At 41.4% G+C, this 11,342-nt stretch overlaps 1 long non-coding RNA gene across 1 annotated transcript; it reads left to right on the top strand.

The window, feature by feature from the left end:
- The first annotated feature begins 1,357 nt into the window (after positions 1–1,357).
- LOC140738962 (uncharacterized) lies at positions 1,358–11,067 on the top strand. Its single transcript, XR_012101492.1, has 3 exons — positions 1,358–1,489; positions 8,958–9,166; positions 9,430–11,067. It is a non-coding gene; the product is annotated as an uncharacterized lncRNA (long non-coding RNA).
- Positions 11,068–11,342: the final 275 nt, after the last annotated feature.

Here is an 11,342-nt window from a genome sequence, read left to right on the forward strand (position 1 = left end):
TCAGCAACCAGTCTTTAGACCTGAACATGGATTGTAGATTAAATTTAAAATGCAGCCCTGGACAATAGTTTCCTGGAGCTCTGAAAACCAGTTAGTTGAAAACCAGATAATGCTGATAAACATTCCTTTTTGGTGTCTGGAGTGTGGATGTGAAGAAGGTATGGAAATTATGTGTAATTCAGAGGAAGTATTGTAACTATAGGAATCTCCGACTGCTGCTTTTGGTCTTTAGCATATAAAATGTCATGTAGAATTGGGTTGAGAGGCCTCTTCTTCTGACAGTGTCTCACTTTGACGAAAACACTTCTGTATCAACGAGCTTCAATGTCTCTCCAGTGACTTTGTTCACATTACAACAACAGACACATAAGAGAGTAGATTATAACCAGTATTGCTGTGAGAACCAACATGCATTTGATGGGCCACACGGCTTCCTTCTGTATAATAACACCACGTAGAATTTCTTTTCAATAACCAGTAACTGAATTTGCACTGAGCACACTGGCACATCATTTGCCCTCACGCTCGTTGAATTCTGAGTTTCTTTCTCCCCCAGGAACGAACTCCTTGCTTTGATCCTGATATGAGTGGCTAATGTTTGTATTTTACTCAATAATTGAAATCCACCTTTTCTTTAAGCTTTGCTGGATTTTCCTCTAATTTATTTATAAGTTTCCCCACAGCACGTCTGAAGGAGAAGTAATCATCTAAGCTGCAAGCCACCCAGGTAAACGAACACTGCTCTGGGAAATTATAAGCCAAACAGCAATAACCCACATATGAACACAGCACAGTGAAAATATTGATCTACAGAGACTGTGGAAGCACAATATTGATTTTACTCAAAATCGTCCTTATTCCAGTAGACAGGTAAGCATTTAAAATAGATATGGAAGTTAATGGGAATGCAGCAGACAGAGTTTGACAGTGATATGCACATTATTAAAACCACGGGGCCCATGGCGTGTTGTTAGGGAGCCAGATGCAATTTGCAGATGTATCATCTTCCCAGCCCATCTGCAAACAGTTGAAACTGACTGTGCAAGTTAATATTGCAGTGACCTGGGTCTGCACTTTGTGACATCTGAGCAGTTTAGAATATCGGATTTGTTTACTGAGCAATGCATTCTGTTGTCTCCTCCATTATGTAACAGATGTTTAGGGTTAAGAAAGCAAACTTTCATTTAGGGTTGATTTTTTTTTACAGATTGCACGTACAGTGAAACCGACTGTGAATTACAGGCATCTCCACCCCCTTTGAACCACTCCATCAAAAGCTGCTGCAGTGCAGGCACATTCTTTCAGGTTAACCAGTGGAGAGGGTGCGTAATAAGGCAGAGCTAAAAATAAATCTGGCAGCGTGAGTTACCAGCAGGCACTCAGTTTTGGCCTGAATGTGATTGTTAATGATAACAGCCTCATGTGGTCCCAGATTTCAAAAGAAAAGTATGGATTTACATTGTTCTTCACCACCACATGGATAATTCTGGTGAGAATTTTAAGTATAGCCCATTTATCCTGTTTGATAGTTTAAAAAAAACAAGAAGAAATTGTAAATGTTAAGTGATCTATCTATAACTTAAAATGTTGGTGCAAGAGCATTAATTTAACTTGCTGGTTCACTCCAGCAGTTGTAAACTCTATGCTGAAAGTCCTTCGTTTCTTTTTATACATTGAAGCAACTGTTTTTTTTTGGATACTTTCACCATCTCCTCCTATTCTCAGCTCGTGGGTTTGACCGCATGTGGTTCCTCAGTTGACAGCAGCCTCTGGCCTTCGGTCAGTCTTTCCTGTTGTGATTTGGCAAGGATTTCAACTGTGGGTGACAATAACAATGGCAAGAACAGCTTGCATTTATAGAGCACCTGTAACTTAAGCTGCAGTTTGCCAGGACACCTGACGAGAGCTTTGTCAGACTAAACCTTGGCACCAAGCCACAATAAGGACAGGCCAGGATAAATTAATATAGCTTTGCTTAGAGGGAGGTTTTGCAGAACAGTTTAGTGAAGAGAGCAGATGATAAATGAAGGTGTTTAGACTGAAACATAGCAGCCCAATCAGGATGTGCAGAAGGCTGGGCCAGACCTGGAAAAGTGCAGAGATCTTGTAGGGCTGAAAGAGATTACAAGGGTGACCATGATCTCCAAGATGTACTTTCCAGCAGAAATGTGGGAAAAATATTAATTAGAGATTTAATTGCATTTGCCTCTCTTAATAGGTAATATTTGGAAGCTTCTGTCTCAGAAGTTCATCAGTTCATTGTGATGACTTGACATTTTTTGTGGCTAAAATCTGCCAATTAGAGGGAGCACTAGAGCTGCCATCTTCTCAAGTTCTCGGTACTGTGATTTTCCCATTTAAACTATTGGGGTACCGTTTCTTTCAGATTTGCAACTTCAAGTGCCTCCTTCTCTTTTCAACTAATCAGACTACACTCAGAGTCAGAGTGGTGTCCCTTATTTATCTGATATCATTAAAACTGCTAGGTTACACACCACACAATTTTAATGTATTGAGTAAATGGGGCCAGATTTGTGAAGAGTGCTGCCCCAAGTCTTTATGACAAGAAGCAAGAAATGGTCAAATGTACTTAGTTCATTACATTTCCAGTTCTGAAAAATGTATTAAAATAAGGAACACAGGAATAAGCAAGTCAGGCTGAAGGATGTAACTTTGAGAAAGATAGGTTCAAACAGCTACTGGTGTTTGATGGTTCCTTTCTGTCTTTGTAAATGACTTAATTTTCATATAATACAAAGCGACTATGCTATTTCCTGGCAATTAATTGTAGATTAGCCCTTGCAGTGATGACAAGTCAGAATATCTTCTTCAGTGAAGATGACACCAGGCATCAAAGAATGCCCTGGGTACACAACTCCCACATTGAATCAACCTCAGTAGATTTCGCTATCTTTGCCTGGTAGTAGCAGGATGGCAGTAACCTCTGAATTGGTCAAAAACCTTACGGTCTCTGTCAGTGCTCTCAACTCCATTTTTAATAACAGAGTTACTGAATGACATCCAAGCCAAACCCTTGCCTGATCAGTGACCTGTCCTCTTGAAGAAGGGAAATTGAAGTCTGATCCATTTGCTTTTCCAAATGTACATAAATCCTACTCTATAAAACTTCCTCCAGTAATTTCACTACCCCTGATGTAAGGCTCACTGGCCCATAGGTACCTAGTTTATCACTGCTGCGCTTCTTAAATAAAGGCACATTAGCTATCCTTCAAAGTTCTGATGCCTGTGGCTCATGACGGTGCAAAAATTTCCATTAGAACAGTAGCTATCTGCATTCTTGCTTTCCACAGTATTAGGATAAATCCGAATCATTGTGTGTCATATAACATCCAATACCTCCACCTTGATACTAATTATAAACATATCCCTCCTCGGAATCGCTATCTTCTACATTCTCCTTGTGGATGAAAAGTATTCAAAGTTCAAATAAATTTATTATCAAAGTATGTACTGTAAATGTCACCATGTACTACTCTGAGATTAATTTTCTTGCTGGCATTCGGAGCAGAACAAAGAAATACAACAAAATCAATGAAAAACTATGCTCAAAAACCTATGTGTAAAAGAAGACACTAAGTGCACTCTATCCGCCAGAAAATGTAGGATCTCCCAGTGGCCTCCCATTTTAATTCCACTTCCTATTCCATTCCGATATGTCCATCCATGGCCTCCTCCGATGTTGTGATGAGACCACACTCAGGCCACAACATCTTATATTCTGTCTGGGTACTGTCCAACCTGATGGCATGAACATCGATTTCTCGAATAATGTTCCTCCTTCACCATTTCCCAAACCCTTTTCCCTCTCACACCATATCTCCGTACCCGTCCATCACCTCCCTCTGGCTCCTACCCCCCTTTTCTTTCTTCCATTGACTTCTGTCCTCTCATATCAGAGTTCCCCTTCTCCAACCCTGGATCTCTTTCACCAATCAACTTCTCAGCTCTTTACTTCACACCTCCTCCTCCTGGTTTCACCCATCACCTTGTGTTTCTCCCTCCTCTCTCACCTTTTAACTCTAATCCTCATCCTTTTTTCTCTGGCCCTGCTGAAAGGTCTTGGCTCAAAATATTGACTGTACTCTTTTCCACAGATGCTGCCTGGGCTGCTGAGTTCCTCCAGCATTTTGTGCGTGTTTCTTAGATTTCCAGCATCTGCAGATGTTCTCTTCTGTCACTCCCAGCCTCCACATTCAGAGGACATCTTTGGTTCCTACTGTGACCCACTCTTTCACTGGTAACCTTCTTGCACCTAATATATTTTTTGAATGTCTTGGGATCTCCTTAATCTTATTTGCCAAGGACATGCTCTTCTGGATGGGTTTAATTCATGTTTTTGGTTGGCAAAGAAAGCAAGGGTATGTTGGTCATGGAGATTACCATGCTTGGGGGCTGGAAGGGGATGGGGAGTCTAGAAAGGGGTGGTGGAATTTGGTGTCAGAAGTCCTTGCCTTTTTCTCACACACATTTTATTCCAAACCTCTGCTTACATGTAACCTAGGTATGAAGGATTGTGTTGCTGATATTAGCGTGGAGGTTTATTTACAGTGCACAGGTCAAAGTGAAATCTGGCACACTCTCAGTTTGTTGTGGTATTTTGCAGATGGTTGATGGTGTATAAGATTTCATCTTTTATAACGGTAGTATTTATTTTTGTTTGGGTGTCAAAAAATAGGCATTTGCTTATAGTGGTTTCAAGCAAAGTTCAAAAATACTTTTGTTTTGTGTTGCCAATTGAATCCTAGATGTAAACAGCAGGTTTTTTTTTCAATGGTTCATCTCTGGCTTTGCAGTAACAAGTTATAATTCAGTTAAAATATACCTACAGCATACTCAATTTAATTGAATGATGTAGGAAACAGCTGCTGTTTTAAATTGGGCTTTCTCAAAGCCTTTCTTAAAGGCAGTCCCAAAAGCATCTGTAGAAATCTTGCCTGCTTCATTATTTCTGCCGCTGTGATAGAGAATGGGTAGTTGCCTGGATGTTTCAAGTGCTTGAAACTGCAGTTCATTCAGTGAACTGCAGGGGTCTCTGCGATGTGAGCTGATCACAGTTCAATTCCAATCAAGGCTGGCAGAATTTGCCAGCACGGAGTTTCTGTAAATAGGAACACAGAGCTGAAAGAAATGGGAAGAATGAGAATAAATGGCTAATTGGGTCGAGATCCAAACAAAATATATAGATTTTAATGATTGAAATATCATGCATTTTCACTCTCTCTGATCTGAGCTCTAATTTGTTTTATTCTGTTTGGACACAGATTTGCTAACCATAAAAAGCACTATTTCTAGATCAAGCTGCTGGACTTCACCCCCTACACCCAACATCCACACAAATCTCACCACCTATCTGGGGCCATCTTCCATCAAGCTGCCATCTTTCATCTCCTGGGCACTGTCATGATGAAGGATCTCGGGCAGAACATGGACTGTCTCTTCCTCCCCGCAGATGCTGCCTTACCTGTTGGGTTCCTCCGGCATTTTGTGTATGCCATTCTGGATTTCCAGCATCTGCAGAATCTGTCGTGTTTATGGAAGAGATAACAGCTTGATTTTCCTTCACTCCGTAGCGTGTCTGTGCTCAGCAACTTCCTGAATTAGATCGTTGGGATCAGGAGCTAAGCTGAGCACTTTGTGTTTGACACAATATATTGAGGCTTGAAATTGCTCTCGCACAGCACTGGATGCTCATGATTCTTTCCTCCTCACTCATCATGCTGACTGATAGCATTGTATTCTGCTGCATGTAACCCTGAGCATTATGCTTGATTGGAGCCATGTCCTGTCTCTGCACTCGCTGGGGAGAGTGGTGAATGAACAACAGGAAGAGGGGGATTACCAGCAATTGCCTTCTCTTCTGATGCTTGTGCACCTAGTGGATAAAACCACTGACTGATCCTAAAAGTGTTGCCCACATGGGACAACCCTCACTGATCTAGTAAGGCAGCTGGTGTTGTATATCGCTCATCAATTCACACACTGCATGCAGGAGGATATTTTGCCAATTGTGCTTGTTCTAACACTTCTTTATACATACATTTCTCTGCTGATGCATGCCCATTTAAAGGAGAAACCATGTTCCTCCGAATGCCAGCAAATTGCAAAGCATTTCCAAATGTGCATTAGTGTGGAGAGGGCATTGTGAGAATCTGTTTTCCCAATAAAGCATTGTTGATACAGGTTACTTAATGGTCTGGAACAGTTAGTCAAAGTCTGCGTGGCTGAATATGGATCTTCCCTCTGGGACTGGTCTGTAAACGTCTTGGTCAGATTTGCAGCTTAACTCAGCCTGTCTGAGGCAGGGATTCTTACAGTGGCACTTCAGTGAGGGAGTATGTTTGGAATTACATGCTTCATCTTCTGTCTCGACTCCCTTCAAAACGTCAGATTTGTTTCTTTCACTCCTTTGTTGGCTCACTCTCAGCTTTGGCTATTCTGTATCAGCTGGAAGGAAATAGAATTTTCAGGTGACCTAGCTACTCCCACTGAATATTTCTTCCTGCCCTGAGCAAGATCGTGAACTGCACTGAGATTTACTGTTTAATGATTTGGCTGACAACCGTAATCTACCTAATATCATCTCAATCCTTGGCATAAGAACCTAATGAGCAGTTTATGGGCAGATCCCACACTGCCCCTCTTGGCAATGGTCCAACATTGCTTTGCTAATCTAGGTTTTGACAATCCACTGATAGACATAGTTGTAATGTCAACAAAGTCACTGGAGAGAGACTGAAGCTAATGGATACAGAAATGGTTTATTCAACAAAAACAAGCAGCAGGCATCATATACAGACCCTTTTGGAAGAAAAGTCTGGTTCAACCCGATATTACATGACATTTTATACTCTAACGATCCAAGGACAATGCTATATTTATGCAAATGTATCTACAATACTTCCATTAAATTACATATAACTTCTACACCTCCTTCTTTGCATACACACTCCAGACACCCAAAATAAATGTTGATCAGCATTGTCTGTTTTTTTCCATTAATGGCTGTTCGCAGCTCTAGGAATCTATTGTCCAGAGCTGTATTTTAAATTTAATCTACAGTCCACGTACAGGTCAAAAAATTGTTTGCTGAAGTTAATATTTTGCTATATAACCTAAAAAGGAATAATCGCTATGACCCCCAGCAAGTGTATGTCTTCAGATGTCATACTTAAGTTATAAACCTTTCTAAATAGCTTCATTGTGATATTATTGGACAAGGAGTCACACTTAAAGACTTGTGTGTACCTTTGGCTAACATTATTTGCATTGTTTCACAATGGCATTTGGCTCTGAGTATGAACATTGTGCTTATTAAGTCTCGGGCTATAATCGTAGTTGACGTGACAGTACCTTTGCCAGAAGTCCATTTTGTTAACCAAGCACTGTGGTGACTGAAGCCGATGATGAAGGCAGCAGTTTTCATTCTCATCACCTGCCTGGTCTCACTCTCTAGTTAGCCACCTAGCTAATGACTTGAACCTTGCCAGAATCCCAATCCCAACAAGTATGTTTTGAGGCAGCTTCCTTTCCACACTGGTACGTTGTTATTATGCAGCCTATTGGATTAACGATCTCGGATTCAGATTCATTTATTTGTCACATGTACCTCAAAACACGCAGCCTCTCAAAGTCCAACCATACGTCTCCACTGTGAGAGGTGGGAAGAGGTAAGGCTAGCCAGCAGGGCTCTGGTGGAGCTGTATGTGCCAATCTCCTGTACAGTGGATGCAAATGATTGCAGGAGCATTGATGAGCTCCAACTGTACCATCAATTTTGAACCATGAAGACGGGTGGTCAGCTATGGCCTATGCTCCACTGGGAGCTAAGGGCCAATGAAGAAGAAGAAGATATCAAAACATGCAATCAAATGTATCATACGTGTTAACAGCCAACACAACCTAAGAATGTGCTGGGGGAAGCCCCAAATGTTACCATACATTCTAGCGTTAACATAGCAGAAATCTCCCAATTGTATGTCTGAAGCAAATGTCTTTTTCGCAACTGTGGAGTTATTTTTGACACCAAGATTTTCCTTTAATTTCATCTCCACATTATTCGTGTGATGGATCATTTCAGAGTGTGTTACAACCACACTTTGGCTCATCCAGCTTTTCATGCCTTTGTTTCCTGTGGACTCAACTGCTCCAGGGCGTTCTAAATCAGCCGCTATGATGTCTATGAAATTCTGGATGCTCAAAATTAAAGTTCTCATCCTTGCTCTCAAATCCCATAATAGCCTCTTTCAATCTCAGAGGCTAAAAATGATCCAATTAATACTTGTCAAGGTAACCATGGATCCCAAAGTGACGCCTCCTCCTCTGTAACCCTAGGGGATATCTGCAGTCCTCCACGTTGTCTTCACGTTAATTGTTCCAACACAGATGGTTATGCTTTCATTGAAGTCAAACATCTCAAACATCGTCATAAGTAGTTGTTGGATATTTGCAAACTGTGCACACTTCCTGCAGACTAGAGGAACAACATCTCATCTTCCACCTGTATAATCTACAATCTAACAGCATGAACAGAGAATTCTCCAGTTTCACATAAACTGTTCCGCCTCTGTCCTTTACCAATTCTTCTTACACTTACCTAAGCCCTCCATCACCCTGTTTCCATGCCTTCCTCCACTCACTCCATCTGCACACACTCCTTCCAAAGGCCCCATCCTCTCACTGTTCCAACTGCCCCCTTCCCTTGCTTGATTCTATGCTCCTCCTCTCCTTTCAGATTCCATCTTCAGCCCCCTTTGTCACCATTTCCACTCTCACCTCCTCCATCTGCCTACCAGCTCTCCTCACTTGGATCCGCCTATTGTTTGCCAGTCTTTCCACCACATTTCCGCTCCACCTTTTTTAGGGATATCTGCACACAGTCTTTCAGTTTATATGAAGTGTCTTAGCACAAACTATCAACTGTCCATTTCCTTCCACAGAATCTTACAGACCCTTTGAGTTCCTCCAGGATAGGAGGTCCCAACCTGGGCTCCACAGATCCCTTGCTAAATTGTATTGGTCCATGCATAAAGAAGATTGGGAACTGTACTCCAGGACCTTCTATGTTGCTACGCTTCCTGCATTCCTGCTTCAGGAAGAATGACACCATGAGAAGGATGTAGCTGTGCAGGATACGGAAGAACGATTGGTGATTTATTTTGAATTAATTAAGCTTAATTAAGAAGAAATCTAAATGATTAAATGTATAGGTACATTTTGTATAGTTTAACTGTCTTATAATTACAAATAGATTAATACTTTTGAATGGGCCAGAGTTTCAGCAAGGCTCATATTTCATAAGTTTTGATAATTAGCTAACCAGGTGATATGAGTTTATGGCTGTTACTTTTTAGTTATTTCTGTGGAAGAACTGTTGTGTCTCCACTAAAAGAAGGGATTAATATTTTCAAGGTGCTGTTCTTCTTCATGGGATTTCAAATAGGAAGTCTGGCGGGAACAGAGAGGAACCATTGCATACCCCATGTCTCACGATGATCCTTTGGTCTCAGTATCTAAAGATGACAGGCGGTCTGCCTTCAAGAGAATGAATCCAAGAAAAGTATCTGGTCTGAACGGAGTACTGAAGACCTGTACTGACCAACTGGCTGTTGCATTCACAGAAATCTTCTACCTCTTGCTCCGGCAGTGTGTAGTGCCCACCTGCTTCAAGCAGACTTCAATGGTATCGATGTCCAAGAAGAACATGGTAATGTCTAAATGGCCATCGCCCAGTGGCACTTACAGCCACAATGATGAAATGTTTTGAGAGGCTGGTGTTGAAGCATATCAGCTCGTGTCTGAGTGACGACTTGGATCTAATTCGCCTACCGAAGCAACAGGTCTACAGCAGATGCTATCTCTTTGCCTCTTCACACAACACTGGAACATCATTCATTCATTAGGATGCTCTTTATTGATTACAGCTCAGCATTTAGCACAATCATCCCCTCAAAACTGATCAATAACCTATAAGACCTGGGCCTCAATATCCTGTGCAAATGGATCCTGGATTTCCTCACTTGTAGACCCCAGTCAGTGTGGATTGGCAAAGAAAGCCTCCTCCACAGTCTCCATCAGCACAGGAACACCACAGGGATGTGTACTTCACCCCCCTTCCCCTCGCTTTACACCTAAGACTGTGTGGCTAAGTACAGCTCTAACACCAAATACAAGTTTGCTGATGATACCACTGCTGTGGGCCGTATCAAAGGTGGTGATGAATCAGCATACAGGAGGGAGCTTGTCAATTTGGCTGAGTGGTCAAATAGCAACAACCTCTCACTCAATGTCAATAAGACCAAGGAAATGAGTGTAGACTGCAGGAGAAGGAAACTAAAGGTCCATGAACCAGTAATCATTGGAGGATCAGAGCTGGAGAGGGTCAATAACTTTAAATTCCTGGGTGTCACTATCTCCTAGGACCTGTCCTGGACCCATCATGTAAATGTAATTGCAAATAGAGCATGAGCCTTTACTTCCTCAGGAGTCTGCGGAGAATCAGCATGTCATCAAAAGCCTTGACAAACTTCTATACATGTGTGCTGACTGGCTGAATTACAGCCTGGTATGGGCACAGCAATGTTTTTTGAGTTGAAAATCCTACAAAAGGTACTGGATTCTCCCAGTATATCATGGGTAAAACCCTCCCAACCATTGAGCACATCTACATGAAACATTGCCGTAGAAAATCAGCATCCATCATCGAAGATCCTGAACACCCAGGCCACGCTCTTTTCTTGTTGCTGCCATCAGGTAGAAGGTACAAGAGCCTCAGGACTCGCACCACCAGGTTCAAGAACAGTTACTACCCTTCAACTATCAGGCTCATGAGCAAAGTGGAAAACTACACTCATTTAAGGACTGTTTTTTTAAAATCTTATTCATGCTCATTATTTATTGTTATTTATTTATTATCTGCATTTGCACAGTTTGTTTACAGTTTACAATTCCTGATGCTTACAGTTTACAGATCCTGTTTATAATTACCGTTCTATAGATTTGCTGAGTATACCCACAGGAAAAGAACCTCAGGGTTGTATGTGGTGACATGTATGTACTCTGATAATAAATTTTACTTTGAACTTTTGAACTTTGATACTTTCTGCATTAGATTCTTGCCAGGTGAATCTACTCAGGTTAAGTGTGGATATAGCAAGTGACAAGTGTGACCGCCAGATGATGCTTGTATATTTCACTGAAGCCTTCAAATCTCAATCCATGGATCAGAAAAATTCCATAACACCTTCCATAACACAACTGATAAACTCATTACATTTTATGACTGGTGTACACCCAGGCAGTAATGATTTGTCTTAGCAAATTCA

This window comes from Hemitrygon akajei, chromosome 14 (genome assembly GCF_048418815.1).
Source record: "Hemitrygon akajei chromosome 14, sHemAka1.3, whole genome shotgun sequence".
In the NCBI taxonomy this organism is placed as follows: Eukaryota; Metazoa; Chordata; class Chondrichthyes; order Myliobatiformes; family Dasyatidae; genus Hemitrygon; species Hemitrygon akajei.